Source organism: Myodes glareolus, chromosome 7 (genome assembly GCF_982192425.1).
Source record: "Myodes glareolus chromosome 7, mMyoGla1.1, whole genome shotgun sequence".
Classification (NCBI taxonomy): domain Eukaryota; kingdom Metazoa; phylum Chordata; class Mammalia; order Rodentia; family Cricetidae; genus Myodes; species Myodes glareolus.
Window position 1 is genome coordinate 38229875 of NC_142032.1, and position 24928 is coordinate 38254802.

General features: G+C 46.1%; 1 protein-coding gene across 4 annotated transcripts in view; it reads right to left on the reverse strand.

The window, feature by feature from the left end:
• The window catches only part of Apba1 (amyloid beta precursor protein binding family A member 1), a 205235-nt gene extending 186169 nt beyond the window's left edge, over positions 1–19066 (reverse strand). The window contains exon 1 of one of the 4 annotated variants that reach the window (XM_087908026.1): positions 18884–19066. The gene's annotated coding sequence lies outside the window, so the exon portion shown is untranslated. Of the gene's footprint in view, positions 1–18860 lie in introns of all 4 variants that reach the window. The other 3 variants (XM_087908027.1, XM_087908029.1, XM_087908028.1) reach the window with 3 other exon arrangements.
• Between the last annotated feature and the right edge of the window lie 5862 nt (positions 19067–24928).

The following is a 24928-nucleotide window of genomic DNA, read 5'->3' on the forward strand; positions in this document are numbered from 1 at the left end:
TAAGGACACGGGCACACAAAATGGAAACCTTTATTGGGCTCTCTACAGTTCTCCCCTAAACCATTCTTGCAGAATTGTCTTCCAGGAACCCCAACAAATGGTGCTGAGTGAGGGGCGAGGCTTCAGTAGCCCCTTCTGAACGAGGTGTGGAGCGTGCCTGGGCTTTGGTGGCTAGTACCCGGGTACCAGGGTGGGGTTGCTAGAAGCAGTGCTCACAGGCCGGGACTGCACGGTCCTCAGCTACTCTGCTCAGAGTGCCCAGACAGCTGGAGGCTGGTCACCCGGCCGGAAGGGAGCAGAGTGCTCAACCCTTCATTCCGGCTGCATCCCAGTTGCTGGCCCCGGGGGCTTCTAGCCCGGGGTGATTGGGAGAAAGCAAAAGGGAGACGAGAAAGGGGTGGGGAATGAGACCGCTCAGGAGACTGGGTCGGATGGACCAGCAGCTCTTGATTAAACTGCCCTGCGCAGGGAAAGCTCTGCCCGGAAGTCGTTTTTCTAGTCCATCAGCGCAGGAGGCCGCAAACTTTACTGCTATCAAGGTTCACATGGAAACATGCTTACACGTGTCTACACACACCGCCCACCTAGATAAACAGTAAAAACATCAAATACTTACAGACCAGGAAAGCGCTTCTGCTCAGCCATGTCTCTTCTCGACCTATCTGTTCACAGCGCAACGAGGAGCACGAGGAGGATTTCAATGTTGAGGGTATAGAACACCAGTCATTACAAAGGCATAGTCTGAGGACTTCAAGGCGGTCCCCCCTCCCCCAGAGTCATGTGCCCTTGAACAGGGCAGGTCCAGATACCCTGCCTCCTGGTAGCCTGCTTCAGCTCTTGGCCATGCTGCTGGCGTTTTGCTTAATTGTTTGTTTTCTGCTTCTCAGTATGAAGCTCAGACTGGGTTTGGGTCATCCTATTGCCCCAGGCTCTCCATTTCTGGAATTACAGGCATGTACCACCATACATAGCTCCTTGTTGTTGTTGTTGTTGTTGTTTAAATTTTATGTGTCTGTGTACACAAAGGCCAGGAAGTATTGAATCCCCAGGAACTGGGGACACAGGACGTTGTGAGCTACCATAGGTGCTGAAAATCAAACCTGGGTGTTCTGGAGCCAGTGATCTTATCCTCTGAGCAATCTCTCCAGCTCCTCCAGGCTGTCTTTTGAGAGAACTTGATCTCCCAAAGCTCAAAACATCTGTGTGGGTTCATGAGTTTAATTTCTAAACCTGTGATGCTTAATTTAAAAACCCACTGATGTGTAATGCCCCTTGGAATTTTAGATCATATGTCCAAGAACCTAACTTACACTCTTTCCTGGGGTCCTCATACTCACCTGAATATAGTCTTTATTTCCTACCCTCTAAACTAAAGACTTTTTAAAAATGTTGCCTCCTGTTTAGTGACTGAAACCTGGGAGTCCGTCCTCTGGCTCCTTGTCCGTCATTCCCTGGCCGCCCGCGCCCAGTGGGCTTCACTCCAGCACGTTTTACAACCCCCTCACTTCTGGAGCAGCCTCTGAATGAACAGCAACTTTTCACTCTGTAAAATTAGAACCGTGTTTTCTCTTCCAGCCCCTTTCCGGAAAGTCTGGGTTCTGAGAAAGTAACAGATCTGAGCAGGTCTTTATTTGAAATGCTAAAATGGCTCCCTGCTGTTTGCACAATAAAGGGGATCCTTAGGGTACCCTGGAGATCAATCAGCAGCCAAAAGACCCTCGCTGTCCCTTAAAGACACCCTCTTCCTTCCCAAGGTCTTGCTGCAGGCTTTCCCCTAGGCCCAAGTCACCTTCACAGACAGGTGGCACAGGATGGACCTCCCTGTCACATGACGGCACTCTCATGCCTCCCAGACACACAGCCGTGGGTAAGTGGCCATGCCACTTAAAAGGTTGGCTTTTCTGGGTCTCCGACATCCTGGAAAAATAATGTCCCCCTCTCACAGAATCCCCAAGTGTGACCTCCTAGAGCACATGGGGGAGGGGCGGTGCTGTCTGGCCAAGATTTCTGAAGACAGTGGCAGCAGCATGGTGTCCTTCAAACACCCCACTAATGGACTCTAGTAAAGCAATAATGAAGGCTTCAGCTGTTTCAGTCTACAGTCAAGAAACACCCACAAATGAGAAAGACATGTTCTTTTCCAGGACCTCCGCCCCACGCATAAGCAAAAGGCTTAAGAGACTGAGTTAAACAGCAGTACAGTTTGTTGGTTCTATGTGCGCAGACTCTAGAGTTGCATACGAATCCTGGCTCTGCTGTGTACTGGCTTTCCCACCTGGGGCAGGTCAGCTAGCCTCTCTGGGCTTCACTCCGCTGTCTGCACCTGTCAGAGGAGGTTTGTGAGGGCAGCATATCCTGCGGAGCTGCCGTGAGGACGGAGTGAGTGCATGTGTGCTATCTGCTCTGAGCAGGGCCTCACGCTGCCCACGGCCAGCAGCACGTGGTCACCTGCCGTTTCACCATTCCTGGGTGTGTTTTCCAAAGGAGCCTCCAGAGCATTCTGGCTTGAGTGGTTATATCTTGGTCACAGCAGAAGTCAAAGTTTAAAGCTAAAGTGTCAAAACTGAACTATCCACAGGCTTGTTTTCTTTCACATAAAACTGTTTTAATGAAAATATTCTGAATGAATAACCTTGTTTGTTCATATAAAACAAACAAAATGCCTGTTAGGGGATGATTGTTGGCCTAACAGAGTGTGACAAAAACATTCCTCAAATATGCATAATAACCTGTTCATAGCCAGTGAATCTACATGCGTAAGGCCTCGCTTACCTTTGCTACATAAAGAACAAATCAAATTCAGTTAGCTGTGTCTCACCATTAAATCAACCAAACTCAACAAGTTATTGTACTAAAGCAGAGCACATATACCCACAACCAACTTGTAGCTAAGTGATAGATCACTTCCTTGGCATTTGTGTATACACACACACACACACACACACACACACACACCCCAAAAGGTACCTATAAAAACTTAAAAACCACTAGAGTAAAATGTTTCCAGTAGACATACGATTATCTCTATGGCTAAGGACTAAGCAGACTGCTAATGTATACAGTAATATGGATGGAGCTAAAAGAAGTTATGTCATGAAAAATAATACTGGTCAGAAATGATGTAACTATAATACTGGTGTATACGATTGTTGTAGATTGATATTGAACCCCTCCCGAAGACTCAGGAGTTGAAGGCTTGGTATTCGGAAGGGGTAGAATGTCTAAGATCGGGGTCCAGATGGGAGATCTTTAAGTAATTGGGGGCAAGCTCTCAAAACAAATTCCAGGACCCAGGTTCCTCCTTGCTCTCTGATTTGTTTTTCCTGGCCTTGAGGTGAGTGTTGGCTCTCACACACACTTCTGCCATGACAGCCCTCGGCCACAGGCTCAAAGCAACACTGCAGTTGAACGGGGTCAGAAACCTCTAAAACCGTGAGCCCAGATAAGCCTCTCTTCCTTTGAAAGATGATTGCCTCGAGTATTTGGTTCTAGTGAGGAAAAGTTGACTAGCACAAGGATTGCCTTTATATGACTTTCGGGAATCATCATCAGCGGTCAGTAAGTCACAGTACTGCTTACCCCAGCAAGGAGGAAACAAGTACAGACTAGGGAGGAGCAAGAGAAACTCCTATGGGATGTAAACAATGTTCTATTGTGTATCTTGATCCGGGGAGTGGTTACATTGATCTATAGATGTGAAAAAGACATTAATCTTTTTATGTATGTGTTTTACTTGTTATAAAAATACTCTCAAATAATAATTTAAATCATGAATGCAAAATTAGTTTCCCTTTGCCTATTCCGTATGTTACTGGAGAGCTGGCAGAGTGATCCACACACAAACACACAAAGTCAAGTGTTATGGACTGAACTGTGTAACCCACAAAGGTCATTTGCTGAAGCCAGAACCCCTAACATGAGTATAGATGAGGATGTCCTGGTAAAGGCAATGAAGGCAAATGGAGCAATGAGGGCCATGTGGCTTGTGTGGAAGAGCTGCCAGGGGTCACAGATAGGAAAGGTACACATGGAAACAGCAAGAAGGCAGCCATCTGTAAGCCAAAGAGGACGCTTGCAGAGAACTCAGATCCCCCAACTTCAGACCTGGACTCCTGGCCACCAGTCTGGGAGAACACAAGTGAAGCTGAAGCTTCTCAGTCTGAGGTATCTTGTTATAGCATCCTCAGGAGACTAAAACATCAGGAAAAGAAGCCTTCAAGACAAACTCCAGGAGGTCAGCAAGGCCTCGTAAAGCTGGCTTCTGATTCTTGCTGTCCGAAAACAAAGGCTACTCAGGCCTATCTGGGCAAGGATAGTGTTGGGACTGTGTTGGGAGTAGAGCCTTTCTACTGCCAAGGGAACAGGGTGTGCGCTTCCTCTGGTTGTAATGGCCCCACAGGAGCAGCCTGTCCGAGCTGGAAGAGCGGGTTTAAATCTTGACAAGTTTGCCACATCCTGAGCAGACCTTCCGGTGCTAAGTTCATGCAGGATGCTAGGAGCTGCTGCAGACATGGAGCCATGAACTGCTGCTGGGGTTGTAAACCGACCACGATAACTATGGAAAACTATTCGGCAAAGATCTCCTAAGATCAATACATACTCGACCCACAATTCCACTCCTCGACATGAAACCTACAAAATTTAGTATGTATATGCGCCAAAATAAATGTACATGAATGTTCACAATGGAGCAATTTCCGTGTCCTTTAAGAAAAGACTGGGTAAGAAGAATATTTGTACCTGGAGACAGCAAAGAGAAGAAACAACTGATACACAGAACAGCTGGATTTTTAAAGGAATATTAAACAAAGATAGGCAAAGATGCTCTGTACTAAACAAGACATTTTTATATGAAAATTGCGCTTGGGTGACAGAGGTCAGAATGGGGCCTATCTTTGGGGGAGTGGCTGTGATTGAGAAGGGGCTTGCAGTGGTTTCTGGGGCTCTGTTCTAGATCTTGATCCAAGTGCTAATTATATAGGTTTTAGATATGCAAAAGTTCAACAAAGTAGACACCTGATATTTCTACTCTCTACTATATTTTAACAATGCTATAATATTTAATTAAGATTAGGTAGGGGTTTTGAATTTCTCTTGTTCTACTAGATCGTATTCCATGATTGGTAGTCTGAATTTGACTTAATTGACTTAATAGACTTTGCCACTTAAGAACAGAGAAACCCAAAGTACTTGCCCAAGTCTTTATTCTAACAAAGAGAAACAAGCCACATCTGGATGTGGTACAGAGGAGTCGAGAAGATCTTGAGACACTGCCTTGTGACCCCTAGCAATCCATCACCCCATTGTCCTGTTCTGGACAGAGGGCAGTACCTCTGAGACCTCTTAAACAGTAAGACAGAGCCCTCTGGTTCTGCCAAAGTGACTGCTTAGCTGTCTGATAATGATTCTGTTCCACAGGTGAAGAGTGGTGTGACCCCATGGGGGGTAATTCCCGCCATTCCAGTTGACTCTAGAAGCCCATTGGCTCATGTCTGAGGTTGATATGCAAAACCAGGGTAAGAGAGAAGCAGCCTTGCCTAGTCCTAAGATAGAACCTGATCCCCGGGTCCTGCTACCCATCTAATGATCACAACAGCTTCTATTCATTTGTTTTGACCAATGCAGTGATCTCCTTGTAATGCTTAGATTGGCTAATTACTAATTACTGGGCCCCTTTTCATAAAAGTACAGGGATTTTTTTTTTACAAAGATTTTTAATTTTTTTTTTAAGAAGAGGTGTGGGGGGGGGGGCTGGAGAGATGGCTCATCAGTTAAAGCACCTGCTGTTCTTCCAGAGGTCCTGAGTTACATTCCCAGGAACCACATGGCAGCTCACAACCATCTATAATGCGCTCTGGTGCCCTCTTCTGATCTTTACACTTACATGCAGGAAGAACACTGTATTCATAATAAACCAATACATCTTTAAAAAAATAATAGGTGTGCATCTGTGTATGGGTTAAGTGGATCTGAGTGCAGCTACCCAAGGAGGCCAGAAGAGGGCACCAGATTCCCCTGGAATTGCAGGCAGTTGTGAGTTGCCTTACACGGGTGCTCGTAAACTAACTGGTCATCCGAAAGAACAAGAGTTCTAAACCCGTGGAGCTTCTTTCTTGCCCCAAGAATACAGAATCTGAAGCATGCAAGCAACCTAATTTTCTACTGAAGTTGTAAAGTCCCCCTTTCGCTTTTGTTCTGGGTGGTGCTCGTTGAAGATGGCAAATAGGTCACGATCCAAGTGCTAATTATATAGGTTTCAGATTTGCAAAAACTCAACAAAGTAGACACCTGATATTTCTACTCTCTCCTATATTTAAATTTATACATTAATATGCTTAAATTTATTTATCCTTTTCCTCTCAAGAACTCACTTTAATGAGTATAAGATGTAGATCAGCTATAAATCCAACAAAGAGAATACAAGAGAAAATTCACAAATCAGGGATTTCAACACTTTTTATTTTTAGAATGGTGAGACTGTAGAATTGAGTGCTACAAGCCTATCAAAGAATAGCATGTAGAAAATTCTGGAAACAGGATCCATGGAACAGGTTCAGTCGGCTCCCTGGGCCTTTGCGACATACTTGTCACCTGAAGCAGTAGCATGCAGAATTCTTTCTCATGACGGACTGGAACCCTTTACCAATGTTTGACAGGCATAGAGTAGGAACCAGAAACCCCCCTGGCGTAGCAGTTAAATGCTGAAGTGCAGTGCCACCCTGAACCCCTTGTGAGGACACCCTACAAGGCACTTTGAGATCACACCCTAGCCTGCCTTCTTTTCTTTCCTTTCCAGTTTACTAAGCAGGCTCCTTAGTAAAGCAGCCCAGGGGTGCACAAACTCCCTTCTGTGTCTGCTTCCACAGTCTGACCAGCAGCACCCAGCTCTCAGCAGCTACCGTAGATCTTCTGAACAGCTTTGGTGTCAGGGCCCTGAGAATGGACAACCAGTGACAGCCAGACATTGGCTAAAAGCCTTCGGCATAGAAGAGAGCCATCAAAGTAAACAACGAGATCTAACTAAGCCCACTGTCATTTGGCAGCTGGGAGGAGGAAAGTGAGGGGCGTGGTAAGTGAGGGGAGTCTCTCTTGGCGAGTACAGTGCACAGATAACACATAAATGAAGCCCAGATCACTCACCTTCATAAGCACATGCTCCATGTGCCCAAGGGGAGCCTCTTTCCGCATGAGATGCTGGCGACAGATGGATAATTAGCTACCCACCACCACCCAGTGATTTCTGAGCCTGCCCTCCCCTAGCACCCCGCCCCTCTGCATTCATTCACTAAGAGTAATTTTGCAAACAGTCTTTGCACAGCTGGTAGGCACTATGTTGTGTCTCTCGTGGAACAGCTTAGACATAATAGGAACAGGATCCTGAGCCTTTCGCCCTCTGCTCTTCCTCAAGCAGGCTTTAGCGATCTCACATCACTACCACGGGACACACGCTTCTAATGCCCGCTTAACATTCTGTCTTGAAGACATCATCTGCTGCAGCAGTTGCAATGCATGCCAAGTCAAAGGCGCACTTTACAATTCATTTTACACATACCATGCATTTTCCCAAGTTATAGTAAATGAATGTTTTGGCAGCCTAAGATAATGCACCTACTTGAAAACTGACTTCATTGTTCTTTTTTTAAAATAATTTTTAATGAGGAATTCATATTATTAATGATTTTGAACTCAACTATCTAGTTTAGTCCTCCCTTCCAACCTTTTGAATACATGCATGTGACATACATACACACATATGCATGCACATACAAAATGCCTTGTCATAGAGTTATACACAGACGGCCTCTACATTACAATAGTTAGATTTATGATTCTCTCTTCATGATGACACAATTTCTATCCATTTGGTAGGAAGCACACTTTTCAAACTGTGCATTTGGATCTTTTCTTGAGCTGGCATGTGGATGGCATACTCTCAGAGTACTGGGAAGTGGCATGGAGCTGAGCTCCCCACCAGACAGTACGAGGGCGAGCAGCTATGTAATACTATAATTGTAATGAAGTATGTTACTAGGACAGGGTGTTCAGTAGGTTACGAGTATTGGATGTATTGTCTACTTATTTTCATTTTATAGTAGGTTTATCAGGATACAATCTCACCATGAGTTGGGAGAATCTGTTTTTAACACAAGATACTGGAAACACAAGCAACTACAACTTTATCATCCAGTGTTTGCACACCCCGGTTTGAGAAGATGCCCTAGAATTCATATACATCCCAATAATCCAATTTCCAAGCTTGAAATCGAGACTATTCTTAAGTAAGACAGGAGATAAGATCAAGCCTTTCCTCTCCAGAGAGAAAAGGCACGTGATTCCCAGGTACACACAAAAGGTAACTACAATCTATTAGGTTCTCTTTATGTGTAGCAAGCGTGGGATTCTGCTCCTGTGTCCAGTTTTGAGAAAACCACAGTCCAAAGCAGAGCTGCTGACCAGCGAAGCCCAGAAGCGCTGCAGGGCTGCCCGAGTGACAGGAAACCCAGGGATGGGAGCAGGCACTGGTCACCGTGGTTGCTCTCCGACAAACCCCTTTCCTGCTGAAATACTGGCTTGGTTTTCATTTGTCTGTTTGTTTTCTCTTCTTTCTTCCCTGACATTCTTTTCCTTTTATGGTAAATCGAAGAGGGGGTAAAACTTTAAGGCAGGAATCTCAGCGCCCCTAAATTTAATCACGAAATGTTAACTCAGTCACTCCCAAAGGTTTGTTAGAGACAAGGAAGAATTTCGTTCTTAGACAGATAAACAGGATACAAACAAGGTTGTCTTCCTGCCGTTTAATGTAGGAATACTTACTGGAAGTGTGTGTGCACAGGTGCACTGTGTGCACAGAGGGGGCAGGACCATACCTAGAGGACTCTAAAGTGAAGCAAAGCTCTATGAAAACCCAGGCCATGGGCCAGCAAACAGGTCCATGAGACAAACCTACCCAATTGTCTGGCACTGAACTGTTTAAGAACTGAAACAGGTCTATTTTTTAGACAACTGGAAAAAAAATAAAAACATTAAACTTTTCTGACATGTGAAAATCTTATGAGATTCCAGCATCCTTGAGTACCCCTGTCAGAACACAGCTACGCTCTCTGCCTTCACTGTGTCGAGGGCTGCTTCCGTGCTACGGCGACAGTGCTGAGAAACTGTGACAGAGACTGTGACACACGGAACCTATTGACTCCCTGGTTCTCGACAGAAAAGTCTGTCAAGTGCTGGCTGGTGTAGAGGAGGCATGCTAAGGACTAGGAGTCATTTTTGCTTAGCATCATTATGCAGAAAGAGTTGTGTCTACCTTACTTTAGCCTTTTAGGTCTCACTTCCCCAATGGCACTGTAGGAAGCAGTGGGAAGACCATGTTTCATTCCTGCTCTTTGGAAGCTGAGGTGCAGCCTGTTCATTGCTGGTAGCTGATGGTGGCACCATATTCTGACTTGTCTTGAGTCGTTTCAAATCCATGGTACCCAGACCAGAGAGGTGTCCATGCAATACACACATACTCTCACACACACTCTCTCACACACTGACACACAATCACACTCAGATTCTAACACACTTGTATGCACATGATTACACTCATACTCTCTCATTCAATACTTACACACTCATACACACTCTCACCCTCTTTCAGACACTCACATACCCTCTCACACTTACATAATCACACATTATCATACTTCATATATATACACACTCACATATACTTTTTCACACACTCTCACACTTTTATATACACTTACATACTCTTTCACACACACACTCACACAGGATCACAACACTTACACATGCTCACACACATTCTCTCTCACACACATACACACAAACAAATACACAGAGGGCATCAAAAACAAGAGTCCAGCTTGAGCAGAGAAACAGAAGAGACATGGGGACCTGGTCTATGGGGACTCGGGGACTATGCATAGACCTCAGGAAAGTTCCCTTTGCCTTATCCTTCAGTTTGCGAGGAAACCACTGTGGGTCTCAAAGTTCGTCTCAGCTATAATTTTTCTGCCGATGCAGTTTTGAAGTTGTTAAACCATTAGGAGGCACACTTGAGTTAGGCATGTGGCTGGTATGTAATACCATAATACCTGGCACCCCTTTCTGTTAATTTGTAGTCATTGCCCTGGAACACACTGAGATTGCAGAGGATTTGATATGTATGCCCATTACACAACCAGACAGCCATAAATTCTGCAGTCATACTTGAATGCAGCCTTGAGCCGGGAATGCAGCTCATTGGTAGGATGCTTGCCTAGCACACATGAAACTCTGAGTTCAATCCTCAGCAACACACAGAGATTCAGTTAGATTTTCTTCGGCCTGTCACTATGGAAACCTTCATCTATGGACTAACTTCCATCTCCTGCAGAACAAAACGCCCCCCGGTGTCAGCTCAGGCAAAAAGATTCTTGTATTTCCAGGTCATTTGGAAGAAAAGTGGATATAAAAACTATTTCCACAAACTAGACAAAATACACCAAACTAAAATTAGAATTAAGCATCTGGACTGAACAGCCAAGCTCTGCAGGGTGGCAGGCCTGGGGAGGGACTCCTAAGGAGGGGGTCAGGAAAGACCCATGAGGAGAGAGGCGTGCAGCCCACACTCTCAGGGTCGTGCGCTCATTAAGCCACCAGATTTAGCTAGGAACCAGCCAGCCTCATTCCATTTTGCATACTTTTCAATACTTTGCATAATTTCTTTGTTTAAAACTGAAATATAAACTCAAAAATGAAGTTTCTCTTTCTGAGTGCTGTGACATCTAAAGCCACACCACCAAACACCCAATATGTTAATGATTTGAAACAAATGGAAAAAACCCTTCAGACATGAAATTATTTCATATTATAGAAAAATAAGTACTCTTCTGGCTGGTTTAATATAATGGGCAATGTGTTTTATGCTGCATGTCAGGACCCATCAGTGCTGAATCAGTTTAGTGTGTTGGCAAACATGAAAAAACTAGAGCAATACAGGGCTGAAAACAGTGCGCATCACACACAACCGAAGACAGATGTTGCTGCACATGCGTGCTTCAGTGATGTGTGTGTGTGCGCATTCACACACAATCATTTACATAGTGCATGCTATTGTAAGTTGTATTCTTGTTAAGAATCATGGCCAAAACAAACAAACAAAAAATCATGTAAAAATCCATTACAACCAAATGGGAACCACTGCAGTAAAGTCTAGTGTAATAATCCTAACCCATCAAATAGAAAAGTTGGGAGCTAATTATTCATGTTAACTGGAATGTCTTTAAGGGACAAACTTCCCCCTGCTTTAAACATATGCTAAAACTTTGATTGGCATGATGGACCCGCAACCCTAGCTACTAAGGGAGACTGAGATGGAAGGATGGCTAGTTCAAAGGCAGCTGGGGCAACATCCTGTCTCCAAAATAGTGCTACTGTTTGTGGGGAAAGAGGGATGCTACTTAGGTATCCCTTGTCAAGTATGCTTCTTTAAACAATATGTAACTATTTCTAGATACAAAATTGCTCATAAGAGAAAGACTCACCAAAAGTCAGGCACAGAGGTCATGACATTATTTGGAAGGATGAACAACTGGCTCCTTTATGAAGCAAAACAGTGTTATTTTCCACACTGATTGTTCACTAATCCGTACACTATGGAACAGCAGAGGAAACTTCTGGAGAAACCTGGCAGGCAGAGTTAACTTTGCCACACTTGGACCTTGACAATATATCATGGTCAGGTCACAGATACCAAAATAAAATGATTGCCATTTCCAAAATAACCCAAAAATACATTTAAGCGAAGGAAAAAAACAACAACCCTGCTTTCTGCGTGAGTGCCTACGATGTTCCTGGAGCACCGGACTGAGCCCCCCCGAGGTCCAAATGAGGAGCAGAAGGAGGAAGAACATGAAAAACGAAATCAGTACTGCGAGGGATGCTATCACCCACTGATACAAGGGAACGGATCTAATGAGAGTTTACCAAGGCCAGCTGGACTGGGACTGAACGAGGAGGTGATCTAACCAGATTCTCGGAATTTGGCCGGATTCTCTGACTGTGGCTGGCACGAAGTCTTTCTGAAAAGCCATTGACTATGACACTGGGACCTGTTTCCTCTGCATATACTGGATTTTGGGGATCCAGTCTGTTTGGACACTCACCTTCCTGGACCTGGAGGGAGGGGGAAGGAACTGGAACTTCCCACAGGGCAGGAAACCCTGACTGCCCTTAGGGACGAAGAGGGAGGAGGAGAGGGAGTGGGGGGAGTGGGAGGGTGTTGGGAAGAGGGGCGGAAATGGAAACTTTTATAATTTAATAAAATTTACTTAAAAAAAATAAAAAAAAAATAAAGGGTGAGACCGTGTCAACAACAGGTACGCTACAGGACTGTGGACTGCATGAGAGGCGACAGGGTTCCAGGGGCGGCCTGACAACTATACGGAGAAGACAGCTGGAAACAGCTCCAGTCGATACAAGACAGGGCTGCTTAGGAAGGCCACGCAATTCAAATACCATAAACAGCTGTATCCAAGAGGAAAGGAGACCGAGATATAATGGGGACTTAAGTAGATATTCCTAAGAGGCGCCGCATAATTCCCTCTACTGGATATCTGTATACAACCGTGGGGAAACATGGGTTGGGACATCCTGGCACTCCTGCAGGAAGAAGAAAGAGATGCTCTTGTGTTCTAGAACTGAGGGCCGAGTTCACGGTGGCTGATTTCGCAGAGACTCAAGCAGTGTCATCATATCCCAAGAAGGAAGGAAACGGAGGGACACGAAGCAGTCTCCTGATGACACGCTCAGACGCTACCCTAGTTCATTTCCTGCCGCTGTGGATCAACAGGGAGCACACCTACTTGTGAGAGGAAAACCTTTACTTGGCTAACACATCCATGGTTTATCACCAAAGGAAGTCAGGGCAGGACTCCCGAGGCAGGAGCGGAAGCAGAGGCCATGGAGGAACACTACTTACTGGCTTGCTCTCCATGGCTTGCTCAGCCTGCTTTCTTATACAGCCCAGGTGCTTGCCCAGGGCTGACACTGCCCACAGTAGGCTGGATTCTCCCTAATCAATCATTAATGGACAAAATGCCTCATAGACATACCCACAGGCCAATCAGGTGCTTCCCTCTCCCCAGGCGACACTGGTTTGTGTCACGTTGACAAAACCAGTGAGCACAGAAGTTGAAGGCTTATGAGAATAAATGATTTCATATTACTTGAGAGTAGATACCCCATTTCCAAATGATTAGTTTTACATATACAACTTTACTTACATGCAGGTAAACACACTGGGTACAGACAGACGCTTTGCTATTTGCATATATTGTTCAAATATGCACATATTCAAATGGCCATGAAACCTTTTCCAAAACCTTCTTTGGTGGACCACATGGGACCATCTTATAACCAAGAACACGTCCCACATGAGACTCAAGGATGATGCACATCTCCAGTACTGAGAGCGGTCAATGGCTGGCTAATGAGCGAATGGAATACGGGCAGCTGTGGCGGTAACTTAAATCTCTATGTTAAAATACCAATAATTGCTGTCACACCAATTCTTAATCCATCAAACAAAATTCCTTATGGTGTCTCTGTGCTAAACGGAACAGAGGCTCGAGGACTTCTCGGGCCACTTCTGAGTTTATCTATAACTTTGATTGACTGTTCTCTACACACTGCTTTGCCTTCTGGCCAGTTCACTCTGTCTGCTTCTCGCCTGGAGGCTCTCTCCAGTGTTTCCGACCGGTGCTCAGGCTTTATACTGGGAGCTTGAAAACGCTGGGGGCTTCCTGATGGGAACACAGCTCTGGTTCCTCGTCCTCTGCTGTGTAATTCTAAGTTATGACCTACAGATCAATTGCACAAAGCAGTGACCTTCTCATTAACTCATCTCCTCCTGGCTTGTTTCTTCTCTTTGTCTTGTGTTCTTCACTATCAAATTGTATTTCTTGGACTTGTCTTCCAAAGAAACTCTCCGGACTCAAGACCTTTGTTCCAGGGTCTAAATATATAAGTGACCTCAGTAGCATATGGTGATTTGCTGTCCTGCTTTGGAAAGCATCTAGCTGTCTGCAGAAAGCAAACTAAAAAAGTCCTACCCTCATCCCTTATATGTGGGTTGTGAAAATCATTGGAATCATTCTTCAAGGACTAGCAGTGAATTCTTACTGGTCGCCTATTAATGCAAAGAGGTGTCCTGTGTCCTGTGTCCTGTGTCCTGTGTCCTGTGGGTTACGGGGTCTAGGCACTAGAACAAAAGAGGTCTAGCCTGGAAGCCCTTCCACTTTGAAGTGTGGAAAAAAGGAGAACACCACATTTAAAGAGGATTCAGACCCCAGAATGTCCCAAGCAGAGGGACGGCCTCAGGCAGACTAGCGTGTGATCGCTACCCACAGTCGCTCTCCAGGTTTTCTAGTATTAACATGTCTGACTGAGAACATGTACCGTTTCAAAAGCCCAGCATCGCTTCTCAGGTCAGTACAGTTGGTACATGGTGACTGAGCCTTGTGGGTGACAGATTTGATACTGAAAGGCAAAACATCTGCTTCTCTAAGTGGCTGCTCCTTCAATCGGTTGGGGCACCATACGTCCCAAGTCAACCACAGAACTCCAGCATGCTTCCCTGCTGACCCCTGCAAAGCATGTCCCCACCTCCAGCCCTTCTCGCAAACATTTATATAGCTCACCCCCTCTCGGTTTTCAGCTCTGTCTGTTTGCGGTCTTCTCTGGCTAGCCAATATGATATCACCCCCTACCTTGCCCCGCTGTCTTGCCTTCCCTTTCCCCCTTTTTCCTTTCACCTGTTACTTGATATGTACATGTAAACATGCTTGCACGTGCACACATGAGGAGGTCTTAGGTTGATGCTTGGAACTGTCCTGCTTTTCTACCCTGCTGCACTGAGGCAAGGTCTCTTAATCAATCCCAGAGGCTGCTGATGTGGCTCATTTCTCTGGATGCTCTGGGGGAGCTCACTGTCTTCTGAAGCTGGAATAACAGGCAGGCCGCCACACCCACCTGACATTCATTAGGGTCTGGGAATCCAAGCCTTGGTCCTTCTGCCCGCACAGGAAGCACTTTGACCACTGAGCCACCTGCCCAGTCCCTCTCCCAGCATTTTATTCTTATTCGTACATGGCACAAAGTGTCACCTCCTTACTTCACTGTAGTCTCCTCCCACTGCAAATTCTGTGGGGCCAGGGGCTCTTCCCAGTCCCCTATCCCACTTCTAGGCTTTCAGTGACCCTGACCCAGAGAGGGTGTATGATAAAGATTTGTTATAAGCATAAGCAAAGGTCATCATTAGAACCTCAAAATTATCATTAGCTATGGATAAAGTTGTATCATCTTGTCTGGAATCTGCATACTCAAGGATCTCAAGCAAGCATCAGTATTTTGCAGGAAACATTGTCCTTGTTTTTCAAGATCAGTGTATGTATCAAGTGTGAATACATAAACAGGTTTATATTACCATAACCTTCTACAGGTCACAGATTTCAACTCATTGGACATTCATTGTAGAAATAAATTCTGAAATTTCAGATCTCGGAGACTATATTTAAGTCACTAACGCAAATTAATTTCTACATGAATTCATGTGACAAAGATCTATTGAGTACGTACGATGGGTGTGGTGTTGGGTGAGGTGCTCTATTTGAGTTTTGAAATCAACTTTACATTTCACTGTAAAGGCTGTTATCTTGCTGTAATAGATAAGAAAAGTTTATTTTTAAAAAAGAAAACCTTGCTTTTCTCCATTGTTTTATCAGAAGCCCTATTTCTTTAACTCAAAGACCCTCGAGAGGAAGTGCTCACGGGGAAGCTTGCAAATGGAGCTTCAGACAATTCAGGCAATTTCAAAAGGAAACATTCTTTCCATGGAGAATTATCAGTCCTGGATGCCCACTACTGCAAAAGTTATAGGCGGCCAAAGCCTAGTTGTGTAGGGCTTATAGCTCCCTCTACAAACTCAAACACAGAGGAGCCTCCTTGCCGGGCGATGGCCACCCACCCACGCCCGTTTTCCACAGTGTCACAAGCTTTTGCCATTCTACTCCTAGTCTCGACCTGCCCTTCTGTTTCTTCCATCTTAGTTCCCTGTTTCCATATCAGGAGTCATGCCCCCCTCCCGGTGTGGCCCACCATCTTAAGACTTTATCAGTGTAGCCTCCTGCTTCCCTCTCCCTCTCTCTGAACTGATTTACAGGCTGAGGAAGTAGGCGCAGTCCCACTGCTGTGCCATCCCTGTGATGTAGCGCCCTCTCATTCACCACCCAACTTATTAAAAGACAAGTCTGTTGGCACTGCTTGCCGTTCTCTGGATTGCTTCTTCCTCGTAGCATCAAAGCCCAGTTTCCCCCGTGGCACCATCGTTTATTTCTTTTGGCCCCACAGGTCAATTTTCAAATGTCCTTTACTTACAAATCTTCTGAATAAAAAAAAATATCAAACTTTTGAAATAAGCTCATAATAGAAGAAAAAAACATTAAAGCTACCTTAAGGGAAGAAAGGACATCCATGCAAAACAAATGGTTGGCAGCAGCCTGCAGGGATGGGTACAGCATTTACCAACCCGAATTACAGATTTAAGCTGTACCTTTAACCTCGCCAGGCCACATGTTAGAAAAGCAGGGCATGGCATTTGAAAAACCATCTCATCTACATGAGAAAAGAAATCAGAAATTCTCAAGTCATCCACTGTGTTGCTGTGTAACTCTTTCTCTAATCAGGTTATTATTTACTTTGGTAATTTCTAATACTCTTAGCTTTCTTATAAGAAATTTACATGTATGTTTTATTTGCAAATACAGCGATGGCAACTTTTTTTTTTTTTTGCTATAAAGGAACCAAAACCTCCTAAATGACTTTTACAACCATCAGAAAGAAATATGGCTGAAGAAACAAGAAAGTAAAGAACTAAAATTTAAAATTCATTTTTATAAATCCTCCTTTAAACCTTGGGTGAGATCCAACAACCTCATGTTAAAATTTTAGAAGGCCTGGCTTAAAGGACATAGGGCAATTTACTTTATTTTGACAGCTTCCAGGGCACTTGGTCCATATATCATTATTAATTTTTAAAAACAATAAATGAAAATCAAAACTCTTATGTGGATGGCCTTAGTTTTATTATTTTATCAATGGGATAATGCAACCTTTTCCCAAAGAACAAAATTTTTTTAAAATTTAAGAAAAAAAAGAAGTCTTTGGTCTCAATGTGTTGTACATTTATTTGTACAGACTTGATTATTACAGGCTTTTCAACGAGGCCCAGGGCAGCCCATTTGGGTTCTGACAGCAATTCAGTAGAATTTAAGGTATGGTAAAATGTGTCCCAAACAGGGTAATCCACTCGAGCAATTTCAATAAAGTACTGAACTATTAGCATAAAGGTGCATTCGCTCCTGTGGATACTGCGGGAGAAATATAGAGACCAAGGGAATCAAGCTGCAGTGGATACACATGAATATGCCATCTCAATTCCTCTCTTTCCCCAACCCTATCTTTATTACGCAGAGGAATTTAAGCCTGCATAGACTCTGGGTGCTTTTTGGTGTCCCGGTTCCTAGACATCACCAGAGAGCCGGACATTTGCCAAATTTCCACCAAGTGAGCTGCACTGGGAAGGAAAGCGGGACTTCGCTGACCCGAGATCTTATCGCCATGGGTCTCTGGAGATTTCAGTTCCTAAATGGACCTTCTAACCATTGTGAAAGCTGAGAGTGGATGCTAGCAGAAATTAAGTATCCCGTTTCCCAAGGAGAAACGCCCAAGAGAACGTAAGACATCTCTCGGCACGGGCTTTTTCCTCATTTATACCGCCCTCCCAATCTCTTTCATTATTTTTAAAGCCCCCCCCCCCACTACACACCTCCAGAGTTCATTCTAAAAGAAGCAACACAAAGAATACCCTCCCTTCAGCCAAGAGGTTTTCAGTATGGTAATGTGGAAGAGACTCTGGCATTAAAAGTTGTGGGAAGGGGAGAGGAAGGTGACCATTAAACAACCTTCTCTTTAGGTTAGACAAGAGATAAACAATAGAAATTGCAGAGTCAGGCAGTCAGGGATCCGACTGAGGAGGGGCTAGGAAGTAGCAGGAGTACTCCCTTCAGAACCAGGGACACCCGCAGTCTCAAAAGGTGTAACCATCATCCTCCTGTTTTCCGGCCATGTACCTCAGCGCAAAATGCTCACTTCCACATCCCCGAGTTAGGAGGTCAGGAAAGGGGAAGCGAGAATCCCTACACCCAGCCACCCAAAACCAGAAGCAGAACAGAAACTGTATGTGCTCGGACTTGCAGGGTCGAAACAACCAACACTGTCCCACAGTGTTAGCTGGTGGCATCAAAGTCAGGAAAAGCAGATCGCTGGATGTGGGGCGCAGTTTGGGAAGCGTGGATCCAATTGCACGCTACTCACTCTTACACGGGGTTTTACAAACCCGGCCTTACCCTACTGCTTCCCTCCACACTTCACACACCGAGTGCATCCTGCCCACCTCACGGTTTCCATCATCAGTCAGCCAGAGAGGAGGGATCCTAGCGGGGATTCCTGGAAATGTCATTCCCTACACCTCGGATCTGCCACCTCCATCCCCACTGCTATCACACACGCTCCTGCCATGACTGTCATCAGGCCCGCTCTTCTCAAAGCCGGGTATCTCAGCGCGCACCGGACGCCTGGCATCTCTCGGGTACACACCCTTCCCCCGCCTCGCTGGCTCCAGGCATTGCCCCCTGGATGTAGCCTGCAGTCCCTGTTCATCCACACTATTGTTCCTCGCAGCTCCCCTCGCTCCCGGGATCGCCCTTCCGAGAGCAACCGGGCTCCGTCCCGGGTGTCGGACACCCCGCACTCACCCAGCCCGCCCTGGCGGTGGTACCTTGCCTGACAGCTGGGTCCGCGGGCCCGCGGGAGCAGGCGGCGCTAGTGACAGCGACCGTGCCAAGCCTGGGAATAAAGCTGCTCTCCAGTCGCTCCCGCCTCCAGCGCCACCATCTTCCCCCGCCGCTGCCGGGACCGCAGCCGCCCGCGCCCGACTCCGGCTCTAGCTCGGCAGCAGCTCGGGCCCCTCCGGCCGCGGCCCCACCCCCTGCTCGCCGCCCGCTCGCCCTCGTGACGCGCGCCGGGGCCGGGCGGCTGCGACGGACGGCGTGGGGAGCGCGCGCACGCCGCGTGCAGCAGCGCCCCTGCCTCCCACGCCCACCCGCGTGCGCGCGCGGCGCGGGCCCGACGCGGCGGCGCAGGAGTCCTGCTCGGGCGCGCGTGAGCGTGCGAAGTGTCCGCGCCCCTCGCCGTGGCCGCGCCTGCATCCAGAGCGCGCGTGGCCGGGATCCTGGAGGGAACTACGTGGCGGCCTCCCGTGGGGACCCACGGGAACCTCAATCGTCCCCAGTCCCAGATCCCTAACGCGCATCCCGGGCCCGACCTCCGCGTGTGGGATCTGGCCACACTTAGGAAGTGGAGTTGAGCAGACGCGTGGACGGCTGCGCGTGTCCTCTTGTTAGTGACTCGGTGCTTTCCCGCTTCCAGGGTCTGAAACCCCGCGGTGCCGCCGAAAGGCTCGCAAGGCGGCGCTGCACTCCGCGTGTGACCGCTAGAGGGCGCCCGCGTGGGCTCGAGCGGCACCAGCTGGCCGCTTGGCCGCCCACTGGGGGCGCTGCCCAGTCCAGCTCCACCCTGAAAGCGTCTGGAAGGCGGGGTCGGGAAATGGTCCTCTTGGCTTCTCGGTGCCGGTTGCTAGGAGCTTCAATCTTCCAGCCCGGCACGGGTGATGCGCTCGACATATGACTGGGATCTCAGGAGGGTGGGGACCCTTTCCATCAGGGACCGGGCGGCAGGTGCCGTCTGTGCCTTAATGAAAAACTGGACTGGCTCCCCGGGGGTGCGGTGGAGGCTGGGTTCTGGCGCTAGCCCCATGTGTAATAGGCGGTGTGGTAGCTACATCATTCCCTCTCTTTCGGACAGAGTTCTCAATTTAAGACTCAGGTGTCCTATTCCTCTGAAACCTTTTAATTTTCCAGGCCCTCTTGGTACACATATTCTCATCTAGTGACACGAAGATGAAAGCCTTGCTTATCCGACCTCAGGAGACAGGAGCCTATCACTGCACGGTGTTTCCATACTGAGCACTGTACTTCCAGAAATATCCACGGGTGTAGCCTGAAGCATTCTAGAATTCTTTTTAGCTTTAGAATTCATATGAATTTCGCATTCTACTTCATAATGACTTTCTCTGCTTTAACAAAGTCGGTAACTTCTCCTGTCCCCTAAGTATCTTTTATAAAATGGTCATAGACAACAAGGATGTGTATTGTTGCTTGTCCTGTAACCTTCATTATCTACAAACTTTGTCAGTAACGAGACTCTCACGGGTGAAAGCCAGATTGGGGTCCTGGTCTCTCCAGAACTCATAGCACCCTGGGGAAAATGTTACACAGCCGCAAGCAGCTGTGAGCTTTCCAGCTGCGAAGGTGCAGGGGGAATCTGATGTTGACTGAGGTGCCCGAGGAAAAAGCCGGTCCAGGAGATCAGTTAGAAGGAAGGGAAGGCATGAGGATCTCCCCGGCAGGACCGAGGACAGGGGCCTCAAGCAGGGCAGTCACAGCTTTTACTTCTTGAGACAAAAAAGGGCAGTGGAGGGTGCTGAGAGTTGGGGTTGAGGGCAGAGCAAGTGGGCTCTGCCTGTGATAGGTGCCTGAAGTAGCTCTGTGGAGAGGGGGGGGGGGGGAGGAAAGGAGAGAGAGAGAGAGAGAGAGAGAGAGAGAGAGAGAGAGAGAGAGACAGACAGACAGACAGACAGAGAGAGAGTTAGTTTAGGGCAGGAAAACAGCAAGTCAGGTCCAATCCCCTGCCCTACCTGCTTGGTGAGTGCTTCATGGGTTGGGTCTGTCTTCGAGCTCACAGTTCTGTTAGTTTTTGCCTTTGCTTTCATCTGTACCCCTTTAGGGGGCAATTTCAGAGTACATTTCTGTAATTGTTTCTGTTTCCTTATTGCAGATTTACTGTGCTTCTCTCGTTAAGCGTTGGGTTAAATAGAGTATAGCTCCTTGGTGAACGGCTCATTTTGATGCAGTGGTGGTTAATCTTTGTCATTCTGACAGCTCGAGAATCACTTTAGAGATCCTCTCTGGGGAAATTTCGAGATTGATTTGACTGAGCAGGAAGACCCACCCTAAATGTGGGCGGCACCTTTACACAGACCTGCTCTATACTGAATACAAAGGAGAAATGGAGCAGGCATTAGGCTCCTCATGCTGCCTCCTCAGAATGGGCTCACTGTGACCAGTCACCACAGGATGCAGGCTGCCACACCTGCTGCACGGCGAAGCAGGCTTCCTTCCTTAAGTCGCTTTTGTCGGGCATTTTGTTGTAGCAGTTTCAAGAAAACCAACTACAACAAGGCACATCAGCTGGCTACCATTTGATTTGCCAGCTCATTTTATTTTATTTTATTTTATTGTTCCCGTGTGTGATATTCTCACCAAACTCTGAGTGATAGAGATGGTATTTGCTTTAACTAATACTTTACCCTCAGTCTTATATCACATGGCCTTGGTGCAGGTTAAAGCTAATGTGTAAAATCACTTTGCTAGCAAAGTGACCAGCAATTATTTGTTAAGTGTTTATGTATGGAAATCTTCAACGGAAACGTAGATATCCTGTTCCCTCTGTGGCATCTCTGTGCCTCATTCAGCAGGAAGCTCAAACCACACTTGTAGTTCAGTGTAGGAAATGTATGAGCATTTATACTGTACCTTTCCTTTTGGGTTATCTATCTATAGATTCCCTGGGTCTGCATTACTTGTAGGTTATTATTGATACTCTTAAAAGGACTTCAAATATTTGTATCCATCTTCTGCTATTAACACAAGTCAAAACTGCTATTCCCTGATTCAAAGGGCAGTATATAAAATACTGGCAAACTACCAGCCATTGTAGCAGGTAACAATAGGTAGTCAGGGTGCCAAGGAACTTGGGTCCAAGTTAAAGCCTTATCCCCTGCTGCTTACGGGTCACAAGTCTGTGCATGCCAACTTAAAGCCTCATATTTCAGAAACCCAGGAGTGTCTCCCTGTGGCTCCTGAATAGCGAGTCTGTTCAGGACCATTCCTGAGGCTCCCTGCTCCACTAACGTGCCCTGAGCCCAGCTGTCTTACCGTCTGAATACTATTTACCACTTAGAATATTTTGCTTGCTTAGGTTTCTTGTTGACAGTGGACACCTTGAGGTTATGGGACTTAATAGCTTCATTAGAGCCCCACAGTTATGCGAGCATATCTTTTGGGATTTGATGTGGTTTTAGATAGCCCAAACTGTGCATACCTCTTCTGATGGCCAGTGTTATTGTCCTTTGATTTTGATGTCTTCAGGTAACTAGTGTCTTCCTGTCATAGTCTTTGAGTTTGAGTCTGAAAAGCTGAGGCTATCTACAGGACAATCACGAAATAACCTTTGGGAATGCTCTTGTCCCTGACTTTAGTTTTGCTAGTATTTGATAGTCCAGCAAACTGTCTAATTACTGTAAAAAATAGATATTTTTGTCAAAACATTTAAAATGCTTGAATAAAATAAAATTATGGACTATATGCACCCTAAGCATCCACAGACTTGCCCTTATATGCCAATTCTTATTTCATCAGCTTTTCCTCTGGGTGGAAGTCCTGCCCTGGACACATAGCATCATTTTTCTTCTATAATCCCCAAGAAGGTCAGACTCAGTGACTTACATTCAAGGTGCTCACTATGATTCCAACAGTAATTTTGTATCATAACTATGTTTAGCTGACAGACTAGGAGATGCCCCGGTGCTCTGTGGAGTAAATCCACTTCCAAAGTGATGTTTCCAAGAGAAGAATGTCACCAAAAGATGGCGGATTTTAAAGGGTGATTTTATGCACAAACACCAATCAATCCCTAAAATCGACCACATCGACTAACCTTGGCATATCAGCTCCGAGTCTTGCAAGTCACTTGGCTGACTGAGAGTGGCAAGAACAAAACCTACCTACCAGAAGAAAAGGAGAAAGGCCAGAAGGGAACGAAGCCTCAACTTCTTTGCTCACCACTACTTGTCATAGGGAAAGGCAGAAGCTGAGGCCTGAGACCTGTGTCACCTCACTGTGGTGAAACACCTGCCAAGGGACAGTTTGGGGAAGAAAGAGCTTATGGTGGCTCACAGTTTGAGGTGACACAGTCTCATCCCAACAGTGCGAGTGGGAGGCACCTGGGCACATTGTGTCCACAGTCAGGAAGCAGATGTGAATGCTGGTGCTCAGCTTGCTTTGCTTCTCCTTCCCACTTTTGATTCACTCTGGACCCTCAGCCCACAATGCTGCCTACTTCAGGGATTTTCCTGCTCAGATAATCGCCTTAACAAACACACTCAAAAGTGTGCCTCACAGATGCGCTATCAAGCTAGCAGTGGAAGCTGACTGTCACAAAGCCACAAGTGAAGTGGAACACCAACTGAAATCGTTACAGGGATCAGTGTGGTATGATCCAGCCTTTAAAGGTGCACACCTGGGTATGGTGCTGCACACCCATAATCCCAGCTTTCAGGAGACTGAGTCAAGAGGATCCCGAGTCTTGGCCAGCTGAGACCACATAGCATGACCATCTCCCATCAAGCAAAACAAAATTCCACCAAATTCACAGATTGTCTTTAGAACAACATAAAAACGCTTCCCTTCACATTTTAACAACGACAACAACAGCAACAACAAAACTCTGATCACAAAACCGAGCAGCTGAGCATGATCATGAGTTCTGTCCGGTCTGAGCTACAGAGTAAGATGGAAGTGAGTCTGAGATAGACATTTCGACCCTGTCTCTGGAAATATGAAACATAATAGAACCAAAAGGAAAACAAAAACAAAAAAAAACCTTTAGATGAATGATCGCAGCATTTAACAAATACACAGAATAAAAGATATCAAAATACTAATACAGTAAGAATTCACCAAGATGGTAGGGTTATTTTCCTTTTTGTATTTGGGGGAGTCAAGGTCTGTAGTAAGCCTACCTCCTTCCCTGGCTGCAGTGCAGCATGTAAGATATTTTAAGACACCATGTATATTTGAAAATTCTGGTATAAAATTAATGTCATAAAAATTACTACGGAGACATTTCATATGCTAAAGCAGTTTCCCAATTTAATAAGCTGCTAAGGTTTATTTTAAATGCCACATACTTCAAGAAATCATTTTCGTGTAGCCAGTATGACAGCAATAGGAATAGTGTACAGAGATGCCTGTACCCTTCCCTTTGGCTATCAGACTGTTGAAACAGTAGTCCCCCCAAGAAATTGGGACCCCCTGCTTCCAACGAGTGCTTGCAGAAGGGAAAGGCTGAGGCCTGGTGTCAGCCAATAGGGGAGACTTTTCTCCTGTAGAGAAATTTCACACAGCGGCAACAGCTCCTCAGAGCACCATGCAGGAGAGACTGGAGCCATGACAGTGACCAGGACCTGGAAGGTCCTCCATTTACACCCAGACCTCAGGCCAGGATTTGGAATGGGACTTTGTACCAACCATGCTTTTTTGGCAGTCTTTCCCAATGTGGTGACACGGAAGAGATCCCGGCACCCATGCTCACCCCAGCTCCCACAGATTTTTGTACATGTAAAACCAATCAGAATGCTGTTCTCACTAGCGCACTGCGTCATCTGGGCATTTGTCTGCAGCCTTTGTAGGTTCCCAGGACCCTGGGACATAAGGCGACAAAAGGTTATAGATTGGCTGCTCATTCTGCTGCACACTTGCTTAAACTCTTGGTTGTTTCCAAATTTATTTCAGTCATAAAGTACCTGGATATTATGCCCATCTTGTTGGAGTACCATAAAATATTGAGATATTTAATACCTCTTACAAACCAGGGACAACTTTACTAGACGAAAATATGGCTTTGTGTTCACTATAAAATATAA